We start from the raw sequence: 15,565 nt of genomic DNA on the forward strand, positions 1-15,565 counted from the left end.
GTGTGGCTTGGTTTACTGGTATTTTGTTTTTAGGCTTCTGAAGCCTTCCCCGTGCGTATTTTAATGGAATGCATACACATGTAATTTCCCCTTCTTTTAGGGGAGAGCTGGGTGTTTTTAATAGTCTTTTTCTTCATTATTGTCTACGTGTGTAGTTTTCATTGCTTCTAAAATTTTGCTAAATGCAGGAAGATCAGTGATCTGGTCATTAGCTTGCCTTTTATTCTTGATTTACTCTTGTATGGGTGGTAGTAATAGAAGGAAAACTACATTTGCTCGATTCACAGTTCCCAGGAGTGAGAGGGAAGCCACAGGAAGCAAAGAGGGCGGAAGGAAGAACGGCCCTCAACACTGGGAGGACAGGGAGTGAGTGGTAAGAGGAACTTGACTCGCTGGTGGTAGAAAAACAAGGGTTTTTGTTATTTTAAGATCATAAAACCATAATCATGGAATCTAAATGTGCTGATTGGGAGCAGCAGTTTAAAGGTTGTCTAGTCCAGCTCTGGTGCACCTGAAGTGGTTAAGTGTGGAAGAGAATGCCAGAGGCTTCCGTCAAATCCTTCTGGCTTAATGGTGCCAGATCATGATGCCCACGGCGCCATGGTGGCATCCCTGCTGACCTTCCTGGCCTTCGTCTCACCCTCTCCCGGCCAGGCTCTTTGGCCAGGCTCAGCCGCTTGCAGTTTAGATAAGTTGTATGTGGTGTCACACCTCCCTAACTCTGGCTGGTCCCCGACCCTGCCGCTCCCTCCCTCCCCTCACGTCCATTTGATGAGCAGCAGCTTGTGGGACTTTCTTCATGAAGCCTTCAGGATAACCTTAATCTCAGTCTTCTAAGACTATTGAAATGGGTTAAATAGTGGCTCACCTAAGAGATAACGTCGGCCCAGAACCTGAAAATACAACCTTATTTGGTAAAAGGGTGTTTGCAGATAGAATTAGTTTAAGGACCTGGAGAGGAGACCATCCTGAATTCGAGTAGGCCCTGAATCGAATGACCAATCCTTGTTAGAGAAAAGAAGGGGAAGCAGACACAGCAAAAGGCCATGTGAAAATGGAGGCAGATTGGAGCAGCACATCTGCAAGCCAGGGAACCAAGAATTGCTGGCATTTGCCAGAAGCTGGGAGTCCTGGGACCAATCCTCCCTCCAGAAGACGGGCGTCTCCAGAGGGAACCAGCCCTCATTTCAGACTCCCGCTCTCCGGGACTGTGAGAGAACAAACACACTTGTGTTGTTTCAAAGCACCTGGTTGGTAGCACTTCGCTGTGGCAGCCCTGGGAATCTACCACGGGCATCTCGTCAAGCACCTCTGATACTTGACCGCTTGTGGATACCTTTTCTGACGCTGAGAGAACCCACGAGGAGAGCCACGTCTGATTTTTCCCTCAGTGTCCCCAGGATCTCGCACAGGCCCCAGATTTGAGTAGAGGCCCAGTGAACGCCCGAATGGAGTGAATGCATACAAATAAGACGTGACGCACCTGGAGTGGACGAAGTGACACTGCTGTGGCTCTTCCAGCCCCCACACTTCTTCACGCTCTGCGTACCGGAGAGTAAGTAGAAAACCCCTAACTCTAGACAGAGACCAGCAAACTGGTCTGTGGGCCCATTCACCCACCACCGATTTTTGTACAGCCTATGAACTAAAAGTAGTTTTTACATTTTTAAAAGGTTGAGAAAAACCAAAAGGACATTTCATAGCACGTGTGAAGTATATGAAATTCAAACTGCAGTGTCCATAAATAAAATCGTGTTGGAACACAGCCTGGCTCATTTGTTTACCTATTGTTTTTGGCTCCTTTTGCACCACAACAGTAGAATGGAATTCTTGTGACAGAGCCATATGGCCCTCAGAGGCGGAAATATTTACTACCTGGCCCCTTAACAGAAGGAGTTTGCCAACCCCTGCACTAGTTACAAGAGCAGGCTTGTTGGAGAACCTGGTGTCAGAGAAGTGGAGGGCTACCGTGTGATGAAAGGAGGCATCTCTGCTGCCGTGGATTTAATTCCAGGTCTGATATTTGCCATTCAGATGGTCAAAGGGAACAAACAGGCAACTTCCCACCTACCAAGTCTGATCTCTTATTTGTGATGTCTGTTCTACAATGGAGGATTATGGGACTGGCCATGTGCTCCTCAAGAAAGACGGCCGGGATGAATTAGGGTGTGCCCTGCGTGCCGCAGGCAGGGAGTGACCCTGCTCTGAGTAGGTAAGTCTTCAATCTCTCTCGAAGCCAGCTTCCTTTGACCTACCCACCCCCCCCCCACCCCCCGTTACCTCTAAAACAGTATCTGTACCTCTTCCTTCATGATGTAAAGTATCTGGTACATCCACTGCCCCATTTCTGCAGCCCTCAATGTGGATGAGCAGAATATTTCAGTCGGCTATTTTCCTCCTTACAGATTTGGGTTAAAAAGCACTCTGGACTATTTTATGGTTGCTCCAAATATTTTAGACTTGTCATAAAGATAATTAGCATTTGTGCTCAAATCTAGGTCTTCTGAGTTAAATTGCCATTCTGGTTCCATTTGAGAGTGCACTACCTTCCATTCCATAAATCCTTATAATCCCTTACGGAGCATATTTTAAGGTCCGTAGAGTACAGTGTGATCACAAAAGATGGAATAGAAAGATCTGGGCATTAAGAGGAAAGCCGAGCCACGTCGCTTTGGAACTCTGCCTCCTCAGTAAAATGAGAGAATTGAGGCAAAATCTCTTAACGTGTGATGCCACGTTGTATATACGTGTCTGTATATACCGCCTGCAGAAGGCGATAGGAATTTGTGAACCGTCAACAGCACAGACTTCGGAGTTGGCAGACTTGAGTTTAAATCAGTGTGACCCTGGGTGAGTCCATGTCCCCATTTACAAAACGGGTAATATGCGAGATACCTACCCTTTCCAGTGACCCCTGAGGATTATATTAGATAATGCCTGCAGTGTCCTATAGATATCAGAAGTGCTCACTGTCCATTTTATTATGACTATCATGACATTCAACTGTGTTAGAAACAGCAACACAGCCTATTCCGGGTGTCCTGTTGCCCGTTGATTCTAGAGTAGTCAATGGTACCAACTGTACCTCCCTCAGTTGATGAGGGTGCTGCGCAAAGCTGCACAATTTTAATGAACCCTTTAAAGATCCTATAACTAATGAACACTACCAGTGGTGGTGCTGGTTTTCTAAACGGACAGGCAATGAACTGCCTATGTGAAATGAAAATTAGCAACACAATTATTTTAAACATCGAGGTGTAGTGTGCTGATCGATTGTTCCAGTCGGTGTGTTCACAAGCTCATCTTTATGTCCGGAAATACTAGGAACCCCGCCCCCCCACCTCCCCAGAGCCCACTTGGACTGTGTCCTAGCCCTGTAATAATGGATGCTGGTGGGTCTTTGGTGGAGGAGGGCAGCATGTTCTAGGTGTTTAGAGAGGGCATTCAGCCAAAAGAAGCCACAGCAAAAGCAAATGTTGGTGTATATTCTCCACTATGTGGTCTGAATAGTGTGTTGATACAAAACACCGGAAGCTTTCAAAAATTTTTTTGAAGAAATTCCTAAACAATGTGTGGTTGTAGGAGAAATAGCATGGCTTTTGTATGTGAGATAGACTTGGGTTCAGATTTTATGTCACTCATATTTATTCTGCCATCTCTTTACTCAAATGTAACTTTTTTTTTTTAATTTTTTAATGTTTATTTTGAGAGACAGTGTGAGCAGGGGAAGGGCAGAGAGAGAGAGGGAGACACATAGTCCGAAGCAGGCTCCAGGCTCTGAGCTGTCAGCACAGAGCCCTACGCTCATGAACTCATGAGCCCTACAATCACGAGATCATGACCCGAGCCGAAGTTGGACGCTTAACCGACTGAGCCACCCAGGTGCCCCCAAATGCCCACTTCTTACATACGCTATTCCACACTTGGCTTTATTTGCATATTATTAAATAAAAAGTGTCTTCTTTTTGAATGCTGGGTAGTATTCCATTGTATTGATGGACCATAATTTACTTAACCATGCCCTTGTCTGATGGACTCTGTCTTCAAACTGTTGTAAACAACGGTGTGAGGATAAGCCTTGTACACACATCATGCACGTGTGCAAGTATTGTGTCTCCTTCACTCTGCATCAGCCCTGGCCATGCTAATCTTACTGTTCCTTGAACACAGTGGGGGTCACTCCACTGTCCCAAGTCCTTTGAGGTGGCAGGTCCCCCGATCGGGATTATGGGTAGGCCATGCCCTCTGTGTAGATGTAACCCTCCAGTGAGGCCTACCTTGACCCCTGCTGTTCAAAGTGACAAACTCCCAGACCCTCCTCACTACCCTTACTTTACTTTTGTCTCCACTGCACTTACCATTGAACATGCTGTTGTAGCCTGGGGTTTCCATGGGAAGCAGAGCATGAGCAGGGGCTGTGTGCTATCAGTAGTTAATTTTGGGAGGTGGTCCCAGCGAGACCAGAACCAGGGGCTGGGCAGAGTGAAACAGGCCAGGAGGGAAAGCCTTGTGGTGAGAAGGAACCAGATTTGGTAATTTGAGGGACAGCTACAGGCATCCCCAGCAGATTGGAGTCAAGAATGATCCTAGTTTGGGGCCTGAACACCTGGAAAGGAGGGATGGGGTGAAAAGGAAATGGGAAGGAAGTGAGTGGAACATATTTTACAGGAGCAGGGAGATTAGCTCAGTACACACTAGTATCTTTCACTAGTTGAGGGCTTCTGCCCTGAGATTCCAGCCCCCATTGGCCCAGTGGGGGAGTATTTCTCCAGAAGCATTTGTCAGTGAGAGGCTGGGAGGTGGGAGGAGCATGAGGGGTGGACATCAAAATGGTTTGGGTAGGGGAAAGACACCCATGTATGGGTTCTGGTCCCTCTTCTGCCTGTCAATGGCTTTATGACCCATTTTCCCTATTTCTAAGGTTCCACCTCATAACCTAGAAAAGCTACTAAGGCAACACTGGCTTCCAGACTGTGTCCTGTGTGCTTTGGGGAGGTCCCAAGAAAGGGGAGAGCTGCACAGAGATGGCCAAAGGCAGATGAGGCACCCTGCCAGAGAGTCGTTTCTTTCAGTCCCCATGGCTACAAGGCAGCTCACCCCTCCTACCTCCTCTGCTGGCCACAAGCTAACAGCTCCAGAGACTCTGATTCAGCTGCTTGAAAGAGGATTTCAGACAAGGGCCATCCTGTGAGCACTGTTAGGACGGGATCTCTAGAGGGTCCTACAAAGGGAGGAAAATGATCTGGAGCCACTGTATGTGAGCATGCTATTAAAGGGGTACAAGCACATGGAGTAATGGTTCACAACCCTCCTGGGAGCTTGAGCTTTCTGGGTGTGATCTGAAACTGGCCCCTGTAATCAGAGGGCAGGGAGAGACCTGAGAAAGAGGCAGACCACTCCAGGCTGGTAGGTGGCAGTTTTATTTTTTTTTTATTTTAATTTTTTAATGTTTATTTATTTTGAGAGTGAGAGAGAGAGAGCACGCATGTGCGCACAGGTGGGGGAGGGGCAGAGAGAGAGGGAGACAGAGAATCCCAAGCAGGCTCCTCATTGTCAGCGCAGAGCCCGATGCAGGGCTGGATCCCACAAACCATGAGATCATGACCTGACCCAAAACCAAGAGTGGAATCCTTAACCGACTGAGCCACCTGGGCACCCCAAGTAGGTGACAAGTTTTAATACCAGCAAAGGGAATTTACATACGAGGTGTGTCTTTGGCAACAGCAAGTCAAATGGACTCCTGTACCTGCCCTCCAAATCTTGAAAGTTTATAAAGAGGCCCTAACTGTGCTCATTCACATACACAGCACGTAGGTGTTCTCAACATCACATCACCATCTGAAGTCTGTGTGTCCTTGGAGCAGTCTCTGGGAGCAGGAAAGTCAAGCAGAACCCACATTCCAAGGACAGGGCTTGGGGTGAAGAGTCTTGGAGTGCCTGGGTACCGCTCACAGATCAATTGGTGGTCACATCTTTTTGATGATGTTCTCCAACATGGAGATATTTTTACCCCTGCTTTACAGGAGAGGAAACAAGTTCAGAGAGGTAAGAAACTTGCCTAAGGTCACGCTCCTGATAGAACCAACGTCAGTCCAAATCTGTTGGTTTCAGAGCCCTTGCTGTGTGTTACATTATTTTTCTCCATCTAGATGGTGATGATAGAACCTCACTTTCTAGAACTAGTTTGATTTAATTGGTACATTGTTGATTCAAATTACAATCACTTCTAAATTCAGGCAAAATTTACTTTTCAAGAAAATTGTGTTTAAAAATATATGCGTTATGAAATGCAAGCTGGTGCAGCCACTCTGGAAAACAGTATGGAGGTTCCTCAAAAAACTAAAAATAGAACTACCCTATGACCCAGCAATTGCACTACTAGGCATTTATCCACGGGATATGGGTGTGCTGTTTCAAAGGGGCACATGCACCCCCATGTTTATAGCAGCACTATCAACAATAGCCAAAGTATGGAAAGAGCCCAAATGTTCATCGATGGATGAATGGATAAACAAGATGTGGTATATATATACAATGGAGTATTACTCGGCAATCAAAAAGAATGAAATCTTGCCATTTGCAACTACGTGGATGGAACTGGAGGATATTATGCTGTGAAATTAGAGAAAGACAAAAATCATATGACTTCACTCATATGAGGACTTTAAGAGACAAAACAGATGAACATGAAGGAAGGGAAACAAAAATAATATAAACACAGGGAGGGGGACAAAAGAGAAGAGACTCATAAATATGGAGAACAAAGTGAGGGTTACAGGAGGGGTTGTGGGAGTGGGGAATGGGCTAAATGGGTAAGGGACACTAAGGAATCTACTCCTGAAATCATTGTTGCAATATATGCTAACTAATTTGGATGTAAATTTTAAAAAATTAAATAAATTTTTGAAAATACGCATATGGAACAACATTTATATTATGTCGGCCAGCCCACAAAAGAGAATCTGTTAATTGCCACTGGATGTCCATTCCCTCCTCTGCAAAAGGAGGGATTCTTGCTAGGAGAGAAAACAGGCCAATCTGTATAATGAGGCTCTGAGAGGAGGAGGATGCATGAGGAGGAAGAGGGAGATGGAAGGCAGATGGCCGGAGTAAGGAGAAATCAGTGCAGGGGTGGTTAGAGGTGCTGGGGCAGCTGCAGGAGGTGAGGACATGGGAAAGGGAAGCAGATAATGTAGACCATGTGTATGGATTCATTTAATGTCCCTTAAGACATGTGAGTAGACAATGAATCCCTTTTAAAGTACTTGCCACCGTTTAACTCCTTGGTTAAAACTGGGGGGGCTCTGCCCCTAAAAACAGCATGCAAAAAGAGAGGCGTGGCTGTTTTGATGGACCAGTGGACTCAGGCAGCAGAGAATGGGGCAGTGCTGGCCTCCTCGCTCTCTCCACAGGAGGAGCTACACAAGCTCTCAGGTCTGAGAAGATAGAAGATACACAAACTGGCAGAAGGTTGCTTCCGGAACTCCAGGGGTTGGTGCCAGGTCTGCAAAGATCCCCTTGCTGAAAACCTCCCTTCTTATTGTACAGAGAATGTCTAATGACATGCACACAATGTAATGCATTTTTTAACACTTTATATATTTTTGAGAGAGAGAGTGATCAAGCGGGGAAGAGGGAGACCGGGGATCAGAAGTGGGCTCTGCGCTGACAGTAGAGAGCCCGACTCCGGACTCGGACCCACCAAGCGAGATCATCACCTGAGCCAAAGTCCGATGCTTAACCGACTGAGACCCCCAGGCGCCCCTGTAATGGCATTTTTTTAAAAAGCAACTTTACAAAAATAATTTATCACATTGGCCTGCAAGATAATTTGTATGAATGCATGGGGAAAATACTGAAGGGATAAATACCAAAAGGTCAATACTGCTTATCTCTGGGGAGTGGAGTTCTGGAGGTCGAAAGGTTCTTCATTACGTTTCTGAGATTTTGTTTCTTTTATTTTTACAAGGGCCATTGTTTTGATTGTTAGGTAAGTTTTATCAGTGGAAATGAACATATACAGTGACTGCCCGGACTGGGCAAAACCAGGGCACCCGGCACGGGGTTTGTTTCTGGCTTGGGAAGCTCCACTAAGATAAAGAAAACGGAGCCGGGGCTCGAAGACCTGCAGCCGACACACGTGCTCAGGTTCTTGCCCTGCGCCTTTCCCACATCCTGCGCCCGCCCTGCACGCACACGCACGGACCCACACACGTGCACGTACACGCATGCGCCCTCCTTCACAGCGCACACACGCCTCCGCCATGTTGGCTAATGAGAGTTTTACCAGAGATACTTCCTGCTGTGAAACGGGTGCGGGTGCTGCTCTGCGACGATGCTGGCAGTGGCCCCGCAGCTTTCCACAGCCAGACGCAAGGTTACGGGAAGGGGCCCAGCGTCCGGTTCCGCGGACGACTTCCGCCGCAGCGCGCAGGCCCGGAGTGGGACGTGCTCCCATCTCCCTCCGGCAGGAGGGGAAAGCAGGCGGGAGGACAGTGGCGGGTCTCGCACGTTCAGGAGAGATTGCCGAGCACTTCGTTCAGCTGGGGAAGAGTCCGGCAGCTTCCTCCAGAACAGCGAGACGATTGTTACCAATAGCCGCCTCACACAGTAATAGCCGACAGCCAAGCCCCGTTGTGAGCTCTCTTATGTACAACTTTTAAGTCTTCGCTACGGTCCAGAGCTGGGGATTCTTCTCCCCGTTTCGGAGGGGCTGATGTTGGAGGAGGAGGCACAGGGAGGGGAGTAACTTGCCCAGAGCTACACAGCTGTCCGAGGTGGGGCCGTGGATGGAGACGGGCTGTTCTGGATCCAGCTTCTACTGCCTCTCATGGTGGGCTCGTGGATAGGGCCCAGGCCCAGCCCAAGGTGAGACCCTAAACTAACCGGCCTCCCTGCGCCCCCGGGTCTGGGTGACTAATGTCTGCAGACCAGTCCTGAAAGGGGTGGAAGGGAGTGTGTGAGCCAGTCCTGGTGGGGCCTCATAGTCCGCTGTGGCCCAGAGCGACCGGTACCCTGGGGGAGGCCGTGGCACCCTTCTCAGGCATTGGCCTACACGGCGGGGTCGGCCGGCATCTGCAGCCCTGCGAGGGACCCGTAGAGACCGGTGTGGCACCAGGTCAGGCTCCCACATGAGTTAGTGGCTGGGCCCCTGCATCTCCAGTCCACAGCTCTCCACCAGGCTCAGGGAGAGGGCTGCCTTCTGCACGGATGAGAGGACTTCCGGTGGGAGGGAGGAGGTTGTTTCCTCCATCGGATTAAAGTTGGGCTCTAAGATGCACACCACCTGCAAGGAACCATCTGGAACGGACAGACAGGTCTCCCGGGTCCCGCATCAGTGGAACCCACCCTGAGGGTGGGAGCCTGGGGCCAGTGCTCCTGCATCCCCCACCATAGCTGAGGTTTGGCAAAATTGGGGACCCAGGTAGTGTACCCCCGACACCGCCTTTCCTGCCCTGGCTGGAGTCATCGGTTTTCAACACTGCCCGGTGGCTCCCAGCCACTGCCGGTGCTGTTCTGCCTGGATACTGCTCCCCTGGCTTTTCATCCATGCAGTCATGAACTGCCTGAGAAATGCCCCTGAGCCCTGTGGTTGGTGGTGCCATAGCCACCTGTTTGAGCGGAAGCAGGCACTGTCTTTTGTTGCTGGTTTGCACAGTCCCTTAACCCAACTGCAAGGGGTCGAACCTCTTTCACCTTTGTATTCTCAGCCCCAGCATTGGGCCTGGTGGCACAGGGGTGGGCTCAGCATAATCCATGAATAAACCCGTGCATGACTGAATGCGGCCCACCCAGCAGAGGCTGCACAGGCCTGGGTGCTGAGAAGTAAGAGCCAGGGAGTGCTCCTTCTGTGAGTGAGGGCTGATAAAGCATCCTGGAGGCTCTCACCAGCTTCATTTGCTGGGGCCAGCAGGCAATGTTGGGTGTCACTCAGCACTGTTGAGAGATAGTTGAGGGCCACCGAGTGTCAGAGTCATGCTGTGTCTCTCCTCGTGGGCCCTGGAAGCCCAGGAAAGGCTGGGATGCTGGAACCCTAAAGTGGAGAGAGGTCCCACTAGGTAGCTCCGGGGCCATCCTTCCCTAGAAGGTTCAAGAAGGTGGGAACTGAGCCTTCCCTGGAAGTGCTGAGTGGTCTTGAGTAAGTTGCCACCCCTTCCACCCCCTCAGTTTCCCTAAAACACGATCCATGAAGGGTATATGGCGGGCTTCACCTTACACAGGGCTTTGTGAGGTGGTTACTAGCCAGGATAATGGTGGTTCCTCATCCTGTCCGGGGAGGAACTAGGACGAGAACCCAGGTTGGCCTTTTCCAAACATGAAGCCCAATCTTGGGAAACAGCATCCTTCTAGGCCCATGGGGCATCCATGCAGGGGGAGGGAACTAATGGATGTTGGGCACCTATGATGTGTAGACATGTGTTGGGTAGATCCAAGCCTATGGGCAATACGGGCAATAACTCTTGCTTTTGTGGCACTTACATTTCTGGCAGGGGGAGACCAATGATAAACAATAAACTCGATTAGCCTCATGAATATCTTGGGGGAGGAGTATACCAGGCAGAGGGAATGTGCAGTGCAAAGGTCCTGAGGCAGAAGCTGGTCTGAATTGTTCAAGTAACACCAGCACAGAGAGTTCTGTGGTTGGAGTGGAGGAATCAAGGTGGAAAGCCGTGAAGGCCAGTGGTAAGGGGACTATCAAGGGAGAGCTGATGGAGGCCTATGGGGTCTGAGGCCTCTCTGTGTGTGACAGGGCCAAGGTCTTGCTGGTCAGCAGCACTGGCAGTTGGGAGGAAGCACTGGGAATCTGCTGGGCACTTCGGCACCTGTCCATCATGGAGCCTTCAGAGATGAATGGCTGCCGCTGCACTACCATCCCCCAAATCTCATGCTGGTTCCTCTTTTGGAGGATTCTCACCCAGAGCTATACAGGGAAGGGAATTCTGGGAAGCGAAGATCCCAGCTTCCCAAGGTGACAATTGAATAGCCTGTTCCAGTCTTCAATCCCCTTGTCCTGCCTGTCCCAGTACTTCTGTCGACACCACTGGCCACCAGCGTGGGGATCCTGTTCCTGGCTCCTCCCATGAGCCTTGCCTTCGTTCTGGGTTGGAGCAGGGCCTCTGTTAGACACTCTCATGCCGTTGGCAATTCCCTGTCTGTATTGGTGTGATGTCTGTCTCTGTTACAGACTGAAAGAGGAGAGTGGAGATTTCCTAGTGCCTTGTTGACACACACTGGGTGCTCAGTAAATCATCACTGAAGGAAGGGCTGGAGTGTCCTGCGAGGTGAGTGCCACTTACCCTCACTTAATGCACAAGCAAAATCAGGAAATGGGGGCTGTGCTTTTCCATGCTGACTTTTGGCAGGGCTTGGACACAGAATCAGACGCAAGTGGGAATGGCCTGGGACCGTCTAGAGCAAGGGTGAACAGCAGAAGGCCCGCTTGGAGAGTGTGGACAGGGTACACGAGGGCTGCTGGGCAGGGGCCTTGGGAGGCCTTCCCTCTGGACTCTTCTCCCACCCCAGCCCCTTGTATATCCCTCTTGCCCAGGAGAGCTCCAAGAATGCAGAGGATGGCCCTGCCTTTCAAGGCCAACAGTCTGCCTGAGGGGTTCCAGAGAGTACTTAGGATGAAGCCCCCAGGGCCACCGAGCTGTCCCAGCACCCCAGTGTCCAGGGCCTGTTCCAGCTGTAGGGCAGGGGCAAGGGGGAGCAGGGAGAGACAGGCTGCAGGTCTCCCTCTCTGCTCCCTGACCCCGCACCCCACCACCCAGGCTCCTGTTCCCCATCTGCTGGCACTGTGTCCCCTCTGACGCCAGTGAGGATGGAATGAGCCTGGGTTCTGATGCCAGCAGTGCTGAACCAGGTCCCTCCTTTGGGTTTTAGTGAGCAAATGTTCAGGGAGTGTCTGACACAATAGCGGGCACAGGGCTGTGCCTGGTCACCACAGGGCCAGCCTCACCATGCCATCCATAGTTAGGTGCTGCTGAGACCCAGAGCGTGTCCCACTCCTGCCTCTTGTTCCCCTGTGCCTCCCCTCTTTCCTGGATCCCAGTCCCCAGGCCCTGGTCTGGCCTGTGGGGCCCCTTACCATGTCCTTGAGCTCCTGCAGGGCCTGGGGGGCTGTGAGCAGCTCTTGGAGGGCACCTCACAGCAGGTGCCACAGCTCTGGAGGCAGCGTGGCCCGGTCCTGCAGCTGGGCACCCACCTGCCTTCACAGGCCCTGGAAATTGGGCTCCTCACCCAGGGCCTGTGGAGAGAGACTATAGGCCCCCACTGGTTCCTGTGCCCAGGCTCCCTGCCCAGGGCCAGCCAGACTAGATCCTTCAGCCTAACCAGGAGGTCCTGGTGTCACAGTCCTGTCCTGATGAAGCTTCTGCCTCATGCAGAGCACAGCATTCTTTCATCTGCCTCCTTCTCATTTCTTCCTCTCCTCCCCTCCCCTCCAGCATTTACTGAGTACCCACCACATATGGGGTGGCAGTCATGGGTCCTGTCCTTATTTCCCTATTTCCCCTACTTCACTCTTCTTCCCCTCACTCCCCTCCCACTCACCCCTGCTCAGGGCCCATGCTTCATGGGTCCTAGAAGATGGCCCTCCCTGCCCCGAGTGACATGGGGTGACTACATGGTGGTGGGGAAGGGACTCCCAAGAGTGGTGTCAGGGCATTGTCTGTGGGAAGGGATGACTTCTGCTTGGGTTCCAGGCACTGGGCAGGGCTACTCACCTCCACAGACAGGAAAGCTCTGACCGAGCTTTCCTTCAGGCAGGTACAGAATAGCTGTGTGGGAGCACAGGTGGGGCAAAAGAGAAAGTGCCCGAGAGGAAGACAGACAGCAGTTATGGGGTCCTACGGTGTACTGGCCATAGAGCCAGGGACCTCACAGCTTTCCTCCTGTGGCCTCACAGTACTCGGTGGGTAGCAGCCTGAGCCCCTTTATAGACGAGGATGCTGAAGCTGGAGATGTTTCGTAATGTCTCCAGGGCCATACAGATGGCAGACAGCAAAGCCATCATTCAAACCTCAGTGCACTGGACTCTTAAGCTCATGCTTTTTTCAAGAGGGTGCGGGTGGCCAAATCTTCCTCCCCCAGCTAAAGCCAACCTTCAGATTCAGCAGGCCAGATCTGAGCACCTGAGCTGTCCTGCCCTGGGCTCAGTCCCCAGCCCCTCTCTGGGCTGCAGCACTGATGGGAGAGCAAAACTCCCTCCTCCCACCAGTCACCCCTGGGCCAGGGATGGGCAGGACCACCAGTCTGCAAGATTCTTTGTGCTAATTAGATGACACAAACCTTCCTCCCATCAAGTGCAGCTCCCCCCTTGTCCCCAAACCCTGGGGCCGAGTGGGACACGGACTGGGTAGTAAGCCCTTCTTGACAGCTGACCTCAGGGCTGCCTCTCTCTGCACGTCGCATCCTTGCAGCAGCTGCCAGAATGTGGACCTGGCTGGCTGAGTGCTCAGGCTCCTGGGAAATGGTCTCCCTCTCCCTCCTCCTGCCCCTCTGCCTGCTCTCCCAGAGGGAGACTCGCGTCTCTGCTCCTGACCTCCAGCCTCTACTTACCCCAGCAGTTCTCTTTGATTACTAGCTGAAGCACCCTGTAGGCCGAGATGGTGCCCTGGGGGATGGTCTCTGTCTTCTCTTTGACCATGTGGCTCTGACCCTGGATCTAGGAGGGGGGCAGGGAGAATAGGACCTCAGGTCCACGCGGGATTTGAGAACCTGCAGGAAGGTGGTTAGGGGCAGCAGGAACAGGGGATAGGGAGGAGGGAGTGCCGTGGTCTCTCTTGATCATCAGCGTAGGGGCTTTAGAGGTTGGAGGGGAGAGGAAGATCCCACAGCATGGGATGGGGGACCCTCAGGCCCAGTCAGGACAGCAAAATATGTTGCACACAAGATATTTCCAGAAAAAAACCCAAGGCATTCTGGGGTCAAAGCAACACGCATTGGCATGATAAAAACTTCACCCAGTAAAGAAATGGGTTTCACTTGGTGTCGTTAAGCACTGTCCAGAGTTTGGAGTGCTGGCTTTGGGAACTGCTGAGCTGGAGTCCTGAGGCCCTGCGGTTGGATCACCTCCAAATGCTCTGAGACCTCCCCTGTCCCTGGGAGGTGGAGAGTGACGTGGCTCGGGAGAGCCCTGGGAGGTGGAGGCCCCGCAAGCTGGGACTCCTGACGTGGTGCCCCTGGTGTCGCATTCCTGCCCTCCTCCCACAGGGAAAGTGCAGATTGAAAACAACAGTAAGAGAATGCCTCCTGTCCCCTGGCATGTGGCTGGCCTGAATAAGGACTGTGAATCCAGCTCCCCCACAGCTAGACGAGGCTGTGTGGCCAGGTTCTGGCCAGTGGGATGTAAATGGAGGCGGTGTGTACCGGTCCTTTTCTCCCTCTTGGCTGCAACGTGGATGTGATACGTGGAGCTGGAGCGGCCATCTTGGACCAGGAGGTGACAGCCATACACCGAGGTGGCAGAGGGACAAAACAGAAAGAGCCAGGTCTCTGATCAGCACTGTCTGCCACTGCAGCCCTTAGGCTCCTATCTGGACTTTGACCTAAGAGAGGACTCCTTTTCTGGTTGAGAGCCACTGTCATTTCAGGATCCCCATCACTTACCACTAGGGTGACTAACTGTCCTGGTTTTCCCACGGAAAGTCCTGGGTCCCAGGGAAGTCCTAGTCTCAGGCAAACTGGGAAGGTTGGAAACGCTACACTGACCCTAGTCCCATGGCACACCTGGAGTCACCTGTAGTGAGAGATCAACCGCAAATATTTAATCCCAAGGTGGTTCCCTGCTCCCCAGCTGCTCCCACCTCCCCTTACATTGTCCTCTGTCTTTCCCACAACTGCCAAGTGGAACAAGGCTGCGTGTTTTAACATCTCAACCCTTGATTAGAAGGCCAGCCATCTGCTGTGTTCAGAGGCGGTGCTGCAGTGTAACTAGCTTTTAAGCACGTGGATGTTGGAACCAGGTAGGCCCAGGTCTGGATTTTAGCCCCAGCACTTGCTGGCTGTGTGCTCCCGAGCAAGCAGTTTAACCTCTTGGAGCTACGGGTTCTGTACCCCAAAAACCTGACCTATGGTACTTAACGTTATGGAATCATCAGGAGGAGTGGATGAGAAAAATTTATAGAGAACATTTTGTACTGTTTTCTAGCTTCTAAAAAGTATTTAGCAACGGCAGCTGGAGGTGGACCGATCTGTGACCCCTGCTCACCTGCGTTCCTGTGGCCCGTGAGAGGTGAGGCCAACTGTGATGCTGAGTCTCGCTTCATTTGTGGGAGATGAGAGTCTCAGAGCCCCAGGATGCTAGTGTGGGACCCACGCTTCCTGTGTCACAGTGGGGACCTGAGGCCCACAGGTACTAAATGAGCTAAGGACTGCGTTGGTGAGGAGCAGATCTGGGCCTTAGAGTGGCTCAGGCACCCTCCTCACACTGTTGCCTAATTTAATCTTCCCCTGGTTCTGCAGCCCAACCTCTTGGGCTGGAGCCAGCAAACTCGGAGGGTCAGGTGACTGGCTCAAGGCCACACGGCTAGCCAGGGGCAGGGCTGGGATTCATACCTAGGTA

The 15,565-nt window shown here is 51.5% G+C and overlaps 1 long non-coding RNA gene across 1 annotated transcript; it reads left to right on the forward strand.

Moving 5' to 3' along the window:
• Positions 1-8,531: 8,531 nt before the first annotated feature.
• LOC123586764 lies at positions 8,532-15,341 on the forward strand. Its single transcript, XR_006706935.1, has 3 exons — positions 8,532-8,868; positions 11,186-11,282; positions 15,152-15,341. It is a non-coding gene; the product is annotated as an uncharacterized LOC123586764 (long non-coding RNA).
• Positions 15,342-15,565: the final 224 nt, after the last annotated feature.

The sequence above is a fragment of the Leopardus geoffroyi genome, chromosome C3, assembly GCF_018350155.1.
Source record: "Leopardus geoffroyi isolate Oge1 chromosome C3, O.geoffroyi_Oge1_pat1.0, whole genome shotgun sequence".
In the NCBI taxonomy this organism is placed as follows: Eukaryota; Metazoa; Chordata; class Mammalia; order Carnivora; family Felidae; genus Leopardus; species Leopardus geoffroyi.